The sequence below is a fragment of the Rhinopithecus bieti genome, unplaced genomic scaffold (assembly GCF_001698545.2).
Source record: "Rhinopithecus bieti isolate Rb0 unplaced genomic scaffold, ASM169854v2 scaffold_6710, whole genome shotgun sequence".
NCBI classification, from domain to species: domain Eukaryota; kingdom Metazoa; phylum Chordata; class Mammalia; order Primates; family Cercopithecidae; genus Rhinopithecus; species Rhinopithecus bieti.
In genome coordinates, this window is record NW_016805362.1 from 3,208,495 (window position 1) to 3,219,185 (window position 10,691).

The 10,691-nt window shown below is 44.1% G+C and overlaps 2 pseudogenes; both read right to left on the reverse strand.

Moving 5' to 3' along the window:
• Positions 1–1,075: 1,075 nt before the first annotated feature.
• LOC108529757 (dual specificity protein kinase CLK2 pseudogene) lies at positions 1,076–2,205 on the reverse strand (annotated as a pseudogene).
• On the reverse strand, positions 1,929–2,427 carry LOC108529758 (dual specificity protein kinase CLK2 pseudogene; annotated as a pseudogene).
• Positions 2,428–10,691: the final 8,264 nt, after the last annotated feature.

The window sequence follows — 10,691 nt, forward strand, 5'->3', positions numbered from 1 at the left end:
TCTACTAAAATTCCAAAATTAGCTGGGCATGGTGGCACATGCCTGTAATCCCACTTACTTGGGAGGCTGAGGCAGGAGAATCACTTGAACCCAGGAGGTGGAGGTTGCGGTGAGCTGAGATCGCACCATTGCACTCCAGCCTGGACAACAAGAGCAAAACTCCGTCTCAAAAAAAAAAAAAATTACTTTCTATAGGCAAGGCTTACATTTGAATTGGGGCAAGATGAGTTCCCAGCATAAGGAATAGAGAATTAAAATATTTGTCTTGGCCCAAGCTCTTCTCTTTATGTTGCTTTGGACTAGGAGTTTTTCTCATGGTTGACAGACCTCTCTCACAGACCTTTCTCAAACCCTAAGAGGCAGGTTGGGCCTCTCCCTCCCCTGACCTGTCAGGACTCCCCCAGACCAAACCTTTTGGACTATTACGTGGAAAAAGAGAACTTCCATGAAGGGTCAGGCACTCCTCACAGCCCATTGGAAGGCACTTCCAGATTTAGGCCTTCCCAACAATGGTGCCCTTTAGGGAGGCTTACTTCACTTTTTTTTTTTTAATTTTTGAGACAGGGTCTTGCTCTATTACTCAGGCTGGAGTGCAGTGGCATAATCTTGGCTTGCTGTAACCTCTGCCTCCCAGGCTCAAGCAATCTTCTGTGTAACCTTCCTGAGTAGCTGGAACCACAGGTGTGCACCACTACGCCCAACTAATTTTTTTTTTGGGTCAAATGAAGTACGTTATTTCATTTCACAAAATTCCTTATAAAACTTTACAAAATTCCTTATAAAACATGGGGTAGATGCCACCTGGTTACCTCACTCGGCCCCCATCCAACTCTGTATGAGGGGGCAGATGAGGGTGGAAAGTGTGTGAATGAAACAGCATTATGTACAAGGCAGGAGTTGAAGTGATAGGTACAAATTCTTTCATATTTACTCTATTTCACATATTCACAGGTATACAGAGAACCAGGAGGAAGGAGTGAACTCTGGTTCTGTTCTCTTTTATAAAAAAAGGACCAGTGTCCTGGACTGGACACCCACTGCTATAAAAGATGCAAGGTGGCGCAGGGCCTGATGGTCACAGACTGATATCCCGACTGGAGTCTCATAACTTGTTAGGTGGCTCAGCCCGAAGGCAGGCAAAGAAAGGATGCTGAAGGGCTTCATCCAAGGTCAACTGCTTAGCTGGTTCATACTCTAGCATGTTTTCAATCAGATTGAAGAGCTGGTGGTGTTCCTCTGCCTCTGAGGTCAGATACTGCCGCAGTGGTTTGCAGTTCTCACAAACATAGTGCCCAGCTGATGTGTTCTCATCTCAATCCAGGTGACCCCGGTAAAAATGTTTCTGCTTTCTTGTCTTTCAGATCATCCAGGAAGGGAGAGGACCCAAGATCCTTTCCATCATGGCTAGATGCTCTCTGTTGTTATGGATCTGGAAGAGGCTGAAGCACACACAGTACTCAAAGATGATGCAGCCTATACTCCACACATCACAAAGCTGTGACCAGCCCAACTCAAGGATGACCTCTGGTGCTCGGTAATGGCGAGTGGAGACAATGGTGCTATCGTGCTTATGGTCAAAGGTGGCACTGCCAAAGTCTCCCACCCGCACAGCTGTGCTCTTCACACTGCACTCATCTGGCTTCTTCTCTAGGTTGTAGGTGAATAGTCTGAATTCACAAACAGAATATTTTCAGGTTTGAGGTCTGTATGCCTCAGCTTGTTATCATGGAGGAACTTGACAGCCTGGCACAGCTGGAAGGCCATGTGGCACACTTGGTAGATGGGGTAGGGCAGGTAGTTGTTGTCTTTGAGGAAATCGAAGGTGCTAAGGCCCAGAAGCTCAAAGGAGATACACACGTGGCCATGGTAGTCAAACCAGTCAAACATCTGGACACAGAGGTTCTCATTGTCAGGGTCTTTCTGGTTGATCTTCTCCAGCACGTTGATCTCAAGTCAGGCTGCTTCCTTACACTTCTCCACATTTTTAACGATCTTCAGGGCAACTCGAGTCCCACCCCTGCGATGGTCAACACATTGTACAACTCGGCTGAAGGTCCCCCTTCCTAAAGTGCTAACGATTTCATATCGCTCTTGTAGCCAGTCCCCGACGTGGTAGACGAGACGGCCCTCAGCGTCGTCCTCTACACTCTTGGCTCTCCGGCAGCTGTGCTGCGAAGATGAGCGGCCGTATGTCCGGCTGCGCCTCCTCCGGACATGGTCACTGTCCTCTCGCCGCCGCCGTCGTGTCCGGTTACTACTACTTGACCAGGAGCGACTTCTTCGTCGCTTATGTTTTCGGCTCCGATAGTGTTCACGGTGACTCCCCCTGCTGCCTCGCTCTGAGGGATGGTACCCTCGAGGATGAGGCATCGTTCTGGCGGCGAGACCCGCGCGCGTGTCCCGCAGGAAGTCCATGATGGCGGCGTCCCTGCCGCTGGAGTCCCGGCACCCCAGCGGCGACGAAGTGCTGCTCCACCCCGCAACCCGAGACCCTGGGACCTCCCGCCCCTTTCTCGGGCTCCGCTTCAGTCCTGCCCGCCTCTGCTTAACTGTCGGCCTGTTTCTAGCATTGGCGCTTTCAAAACCTCTGATGCAACAATCAGTAGTCCTGGGTATCTGGGTTCACTTTGGGGGTTGCTAAAGCAGCGTGTTTTTCAAAGGAACCGAATAACTGATTTAAGGTGAAGCAAGTAAAAACAATTTATGTAAAGTTGTTTTTTTTCTTTAAACTTTTGGAAGCACTCTGCAAAATATATTTAGAAGCTGAATTACCATGGAATAGGTAATTTGGCCATAATTTGACTTAGCACATTGTGGAAAAGAATAGGGGAAATCATCAGGCGGAGTCATTAAACTCTGAAGCTCCCAGGGGATCAGCTTTAGCGCCCTCTGTAAATTATCTGGGAGGGAGAATATGAAAACAATAAGAAAAATAATTAAACTTAGTACAGTAGTTTATTTTCAAAGTACTTTTCTACATATTTCAGGTCCAAAAAAATGTTATGTAGACAAATTGTTTGGGTACCACCCCCTTCCCTTCTCGGTGCCCTTTCAACAAACCCCACCCTCTCCCCAAAGTCTTCCTTCTGTTCAAAGGCGTTCTTGACAGTCAGATAAATGAATAATCCTGAAATCGGATTCATATTTTAGGAGACTGATCTCAGCTCAGTATTCTCTCCTATCACACTTGTGGTTTGCTGCTGTCCGTTTTACCTCTTCCCCCACCACACCCCCCAGATAGGGTCTTGCTCTGTCGCCAAAGCTGAACACAGTGGCTCACATGTGTAATCCCGGAACTTTGGGAGGCTGAGGTGGGTGGATCACTTTAAACCAGGAGATCAAGACCAGCCTGGGCAACATCGTGAAATCCCGTCTTTACTAAAAAAATACAAAAAATTGGCTGAGCATGATGGTGTTCACTTGTGGTCCCGTGTGCTCAGGAGGCTGAGATGGGAGGATGGCTTGGGTCTGGCAAGTTGAGGCTTCAAGTGAGCCGAAATCACACCACTGCACTCCAGCTTGTGTGACAGAATGAGATCCTGTCTCAAAAAAAAAAAAAAGAAAAAGAAAAAGAAAAAAAAATGGAAGTAGAAAAAAAAAGTGTGTGTGTGTATATATATATATGTATGTATGTATAGAAGTAGGTACTCCAATTTCAATTTTTCTCCCAGTTCAGTTTCTCTCTCTCTTTTTTTTTTTTTTTTTTTTTTGAGGCGGAGTCTTGCTCTGTGGCTCACTCAAGCTCCGCCTCCCGGATCTCAGCTCACTGCAAGCTCCGCCTCCCGGGTTCCCGCCATTCTCCTGCCTCAGCCTCCCGAGTAGCTGGGACTACAGGCGCCTGCCACCTCGCCCGGCTAGTTTTTTGTATTTTAGTAGAGACGGGATTTCACTGTGTTCGCCAGGATGGTCTCGATCTCCTGACCTTGTGATCCGCCCGTCTCGGCCTCCCAAAGTGCTGGGATTACAGGCTTGAGCCACCGCGCCCGGCCCGGTTTCTAACTCTTTTCCTAAGAGACAACCATTAACCTCTGGAAAGGTTATTTTTTCTTGTTACCATGATATTCTGAGCTTGCCTTTTATGAATAGACTACTTTCTCCCCTATTATGGCATTGAGAAAGGTGACACTTTTCTATCTGGGGCCTGATACGAGTTGACTGTGGTTATTCTCCTTGATTCCAGAAAGGAATGGCTTCAATTCTGATTGAATTAATTTGAGCAACTAATTATGTTCTGATTCTAGGTCTTTCTTTGACAGATGAGTGGGTGGAGTTTGGCAATACCTCCCATTACTTCTAGGAAAATGGTTTCTAAAGTGAAAAGTGCTATGAAAGATCATAACAATTATTTTTATTATTATTATTATTTTCATCTCTTGAACCTTCTAAATTAATATACTCTTGTCTACCAAGGTGTGGAATACTATGGAAGTAACAGGAAATCTTGAAAGTTACATGAATCGTTAGAGACCAGGAAAACCTCTGTCAGAGAGCCAAACAACATGTATTAAATATATACAGTGTCCAGAGATTTGTGTACTAGGGTTAGCAGAAAAATTCATTCATTCACACTTAATCTTAGCCAAAAGGCTGAGAAGTGATAATTCATTCACAATGTTTTTTGGTTTTTGTTTGCGTGTGTACGTGTTTTTTTTTTTTTGTTTCTATTGCCCAGGCTGGAGTGCAGTGGCGCGATCTCAGCTCACTGCAACCTCTGCCTCCCGGGTTCAAGCAATTCTCCTGCCTCAGCCTCCTGAATAGTTGGAATTACGGGCACCGCCACCATGCCTAGCTAATTTTTGTATCTTAGTAGAGACCGGGTTTCGCCATGTTGACGAGGCTGGTCTTGAACTCCCGACCTCAGGTGATCCGCCTGCCTTGGCCTCCCAACATGCTGGGATTACAGGTGTGAGCCATCATGCCTGGCTATTCACAATGTATTTATTTATTTATTTTTATTTAATTTTTTTGAGAGGAGTCTCGCTCTGTCGCCCAGGCTGGAGTGCAGTGGCACGATCTTCACTCACTGCAAGCTCCGCCTCCTGGTTTCACACCATTCTCCTGCCTCAGCCTCCCCAGCAGCGGGGACTACAGGCGCACGCTGCCATGCCCGGCTAATTTTTTGTATTTTTAGTAGAGATGGGGTTTCACTGTGTTAGCCAGGATGGTCTCAATCTCCTGACCTTGTGATCCACCCGCCTCAGCCTCCCAAAGTGCTGGGATTACAGGTGTGAGCCACTGTGCCTGGCCACGATGTATTTATTGAGTGCTACTAGAAGTGTTTGGAAACAGTGAATAGTGAGGTGTTTAGAATCAAATATAGGCCATTGGCTTAACATACATACTTTAGCATAGAGGACCATTTCATGAGTTACTTGCTTCAGTGTCTTTCTTTAATGCTTTAGTGTGCTTACAATGATAATAGTGGATGCAGAGCCTGTGGATATGGAGAGCCAATTACAAGAACTTGAGCATCTGCAGATTCTGTTATCCTATGGAGTCCTGGAATCAATCCCCCATGGATACCAAGGGATGGCGGTACTGTGGAAACTATACACATCAGCTCACATTCTCATTGTAATCCTCACAATATCCTTTTGATGTACTCTTATTACTGACACTTTGCAGATGAGAAATGGAGGCTTAGAGAGGCTATGGATCTTGCCCAAGTTTACACAGTTGTAGCGCTTGGAATTGAATGAAGGCAATCTGACTCCAGACCTTTACTCTTTATTTTTTAAACTGGGAAACATAACACACATGTGGAAAAATGCATAAACAATAAATACATAATCTAATGAGTTATTACAAAGCCCACAGCAGTGTAACTACCACCCATACCCAGGAATAGAAGATTTGTAGAGTTCCAACCCTATTACCTCTTCACACTCTCAAATCCCTCCTCACAGGACTCCTTTGGTCTCAGAGGTAGCCACTAATCTCCCTTTTATGATGATCAATTCCTTGCTTTTCTTTATAGCTTTAACACCTAAGTATACATTCTTTTTTTCCTGTTTTGAACCTTACAAAATGGAATAACACAGTATATATTATTTTGTGAATAGTTTCCTTTTCTTAATAATTAAGTTTTTAGGATTCATCTATATTGTTGAATGTAGCTTGTTCCTATTTCCAAACTGCTGTATGAGTTTACTTTCCCTATGGCAAAGTATGAGAATTACCATTGCTCCACTCTGGTCAACATTTGTAATCGTCAATCTTTTTCTGTTTTAGCCATTCTGGTGGGTGGCATGTTATTCTCTCATTGTGATTTAAATTTTCTTGTCCTCATATGAGGTTGATGCTTTTTCATATGTTTATTGGTTATTTGGATTTCTTCCTTAGTTAAGAGCCTGTTCAGCTCTTTATCTTTTTCTTTTATTTTCTTTCTTTTTTTCTTTTTTGAGACAGAGTCTCGCTCTGTCATACAGGCTGGAGTGCAGTGGCATGATCTTGGCTCATTGCAACCTCTGCTTCAGGCGTGCATCAGCACATTGGGCTAGTTTTTGTATTTTTAGTAGAGACAGGGTTTTGCCATGTTGCCCAGGCTGGTCTCGAACTCCTGGCCTCAAGTGATTTGCCGACCTCGGCCTCCCAAAATGCTGGGATTACAGGTGTGAGCCACTGTGCTCAGCCTCAACTCTTTTTCTTATGATTATAGTTCTTTATATATTCTAGATACAAGACCTTTCTTGGTTATACATGTTGTAAATTAACTTCCTTTCTTCTTTCTCTTCTCTTCTCTTCTCTTCTCTCCTCTCCTCTTTCTCTCTTTCTCCCTTCCTCTTTCTTTCTCTCTCTCCTTCCTTCCTTCCTTCCTTCCTTCCTTCCTTCCTTCCTTCCTTCCTTCCTTCTTTCTTTCTTTCCTTCTTTCTTTCTTTTGATAGAGTTTCACTCTTATCTTTTTTTTTTTTTTTTTTTTTTTTTGAGACGGAGTCTCGCTCTGTCACCTGGGCTGGAGTGCAGTGGCCGGATCTCTGCTCACTGCAAGCTCCGCCTCCCGGGTTCACGCCATTCTCCTGCCTCAGCCTCCCGAGTAGCTGGGACTACAGGCGCCCGCCACATCACCGGCTAGTTTTTTGTATTTTTAAGTTTCACTCTTATCACCCAGGCTGGAATACAATGGCACAACCTCAGCTCACTGCAACCTTTGCCTCCCAGGTTCAAGCAATCCTTCTGCCTCAGCCTCCTGAGTAACTGGGATTACAGACGCCCGCCACCACACCCGGTTAATTTCTGTATTTTTAGTAGAGATGGGGTTTTACCATGTTGGCCAGGCTAGTCTCAAACTCCTGGCCTCAGGTGATCCACCCGCTTCGGCCTCCCAAAATGCTGGGGTTGTAGGAGTGAGCAACTGTGTCTGGCCCATGTTGTAAATTTCTTAATCATCTGTGAGGCTTGCCTTTTAACTCCTTTAATGGTGTATAATTTGATAAAAACCAAGTCTTAAGGTTTTTTTTTTTTTTTTTTTTTTTTTTGGAGACAGAGTCTCACTCAGTTACCCAGGTTGGAGTGCAATGGTGTGATCTCGGTTTACTGCAACCTCTGCCTCCTGGGTTCAAGCGATTCTCCTGCCTCAGCCTCCTGAGTAGCTGGGATTACAGGCACCCGCCATCATGCCTGGCTAATTTTGTATTTTGTAGAGCTGGGGTTTCACCATGTTGGTCAGGCTGGTCTTGAACTCCTGACCTCAGGTGATCTGCCTGCCTTGGCCTCCCTAAGTGCTGGGATTACAGGTGTGAGCCACTGCACTTGGCTGTCTTAATGTTAATGTGGTCAAATTTATCTATTTTCCTATTATCGGTAGTGCTTTTTGGATTAGTTTTAAAAGTCTATCCCCTTACCCTTGAGATCAATATACTGTTATATTATCTTTAAAAACAATAAAAGCATTATTCCTTTTTTTTTTTTCTTCTTACGTTAAAGTCTGCTTCTACATAGCTTCATTCTTCTGCCTTTAAAATTTATGTCTCAGCTGGGCATCATGACTCACACCTGTAACCCAGCACTTTGGGAGGCCGAGGCAGGAGTTTGAGACCAGCCTGGACAACACAGCAAGATCCTGTCTGTTAAAAAAAATTGCTCGGGCTTGGTGGCACATGCTTGTAGTCCTAGCTGCTTGGGAGGGTTGCTTGAGACCAGAAGTTTGAGGCTGCAGTAAGCTACGATCACTTCAGTCTGGGCAACAAAGCGAGAGCCTGTCTCTTAGGAAAAAAAAAAAAAAGTGTCTGTTAGCCACCTGAAATTGACTTTTGTGTATAATGTGAAGAGTCCAATTTCATTTCTTTTCCAAATAGAGCACTATTTGTTCCAGCACCATTTAATCATTGAACACTGTTCTTTAGGTGTTGCTTTGCATTGCCAGGCTAGTCTCAAACTCCTGGGCCCAAGTGATCCTCCTGCCTCAGCCTCCCAAATAGCTGGATTTACAGGTGTGCACCACCACACTCAGATCCCTGGGCTCTCTATTCCGTACTACTGGTAGATTTTTCTATTCTTGATCTCCTTCCACACTGCCTTAATTACTATGAAAGTTGACAGTATCAAAATGGAATCACTTGTGTAAAAAACCCCGAAACACCCTGAGAAATACAGCCAGGAAAGCTAAGAAGAGAGCGTTCTCACACTTGCATGCCTGATAACAAAATTACCACAGAAGACTCCAGAAAATCACAACATTAACTATGGTCATTGTAACCTTACACAAAACGTACTTCTATGAGGATATCTGCTCAGCAACTGTCTGTCTAACCTCAGACTGGAGCCACCCTTGTTATTAAAGATTATTGTAGTCAAGGATAATAATTTCAAAACAATTATGTAATGCCCCTAATTTTCCTGTAAAACCTTTATCTTCCTTTACCTCCTTGAATATACACATAGTTTACTATGGCATGTGTATTCCCATTGCAATGCCCTATTCCCAAATAAACATATTTTTCTTTTAGAGAGCCTCTTTCTGTTATTTAGGTTGACATAAATGGTGCCAGAAACAGGACCTGAAAAAAGATCACTATCACAAGGAATTGGCAGTTCTTGAATCTGGTGCCATACTCATTTAAGCCATTTCAGTTCTCTGCTTCCATGGCTCACTTTTTCTACCCTGATGAGTCTTCTCTAAGACCACGCCCTCCTTCTTTATGGTAGAAGCTCTTGACTTTATTTGAGGTCTGATTTGAATAAGGCAGCCCTAAATAAAGGACTTTACATCCCTCCGGGGATTAAACAAAGACTTTTTGTATTTTCTGGTAAGTCTTTTCTGATTTCTACACAATTTCCATTCTGTCTGTGAGGCATGTCTTTTCTGATGAATTTACTTTTGGTCTGTGTGACTACTTTAATATTTTGTCTGATCCACATGCCTGGGTTAAAGTTTTTTTATGAATATTCTTGGTTTTATTTTGGTTATGTACAACTGATTTAGCTCTTTTCCCTTGCTTGTTTCTGAAAATCTTCTGAGAACAAAAATAAACATTCTTTTAGAATGGACACATTCTAAATGATGGACACAGGATGGCTAAATAAAAGCCACTAGAGTGGTTGCTACCATCAAATACATTGGTCCAAACTTCTGACATTCTAACATTATTGATAATTTTCTTTGCTCTTGAGAGATTGATAAGTAATAATGGGGTTTTCCTAATTTCTCTTTTCGTTTTTTTCTTTTCTTTTTCCTCCCCCCCCCCCCCTCCTCCCTCCTCCACCCTCTCCCCTCTCCTTGCTTCTTCTTCTTTCTTCTTCTTTTCTCTCCTCCTTCTGTCTTCTTTTTTTTTTTTTTTTTAAGAAAACAGAGCTGACTGGAGGTCAGTGATGCAGTCATAGATCATTGCAGCCTTGAACCCCTAGGCTCAAGTAGCTAGGACTGTGGGTGCATGCCACCATGCCCAGCTACTTTTGTTTTGTTTTGTTTTGTAGAGACGGTGTTTCACTCTGTTGCTCAGGCTTCTCAAACTCCTGGCCTCAAGAGATCCTCCTGCCTTAGCCTCCCAAAGTGTCAAGATTACAAGTGTGAGCCACTGTACTCTGCCTAGGATTTTCAAACATTAAGGCATGCCAAGTTTTCTGAGACTCCAACCAGCTACATTTGATGGCTCATTCTCACGCACACTTAAAAAACTGATGGGTTTATGAAACTGTTACAACAGGTCTCACTTAATTCTCTATGGTAATTTCATTTACATGTTACTTGTTAAATTTTTGCAGAAGTATAGGTCTTTTTTTTTTTTTTTTTTTTGAGACACACTCTCGCTCTGTCGCCCAGGTTGGAGTGCAGTGGCCGGATCTCGGCTCACTGCGAGCTCCGCCTCCCGGGTTTACGCCATTCTTCTGCCTCAGCCTCCCGAGTAGTAGCTGGGACTACAGGGGCCCGCCACCTCACCCGGCTAGTTTTTTTGTATTGTTTTAGTAGAGGCGGCGTTTCACCGTATTTGCCAGGATGGTCTCGATCTCCTGACCTCGTGATCTGCCCGTCTCGGCCTCCCAAAGTGCTGGGATTACAGCCTTGAGTCACCGCGCCCGGCCAGAAGTATAGGTCTTAACAAAATAATGCTGGGCCAGCACTTTGAGATGACAGCAAAAGACTATAGACCTTAATAATAAACTCCAGGTAGACTTAGCCTGAGAGTCATTTTCTTCAAATCTCCCTTATTGCCTAAATGTGGCTAAATGGTTTTTGACACTGACTCCTCATCACC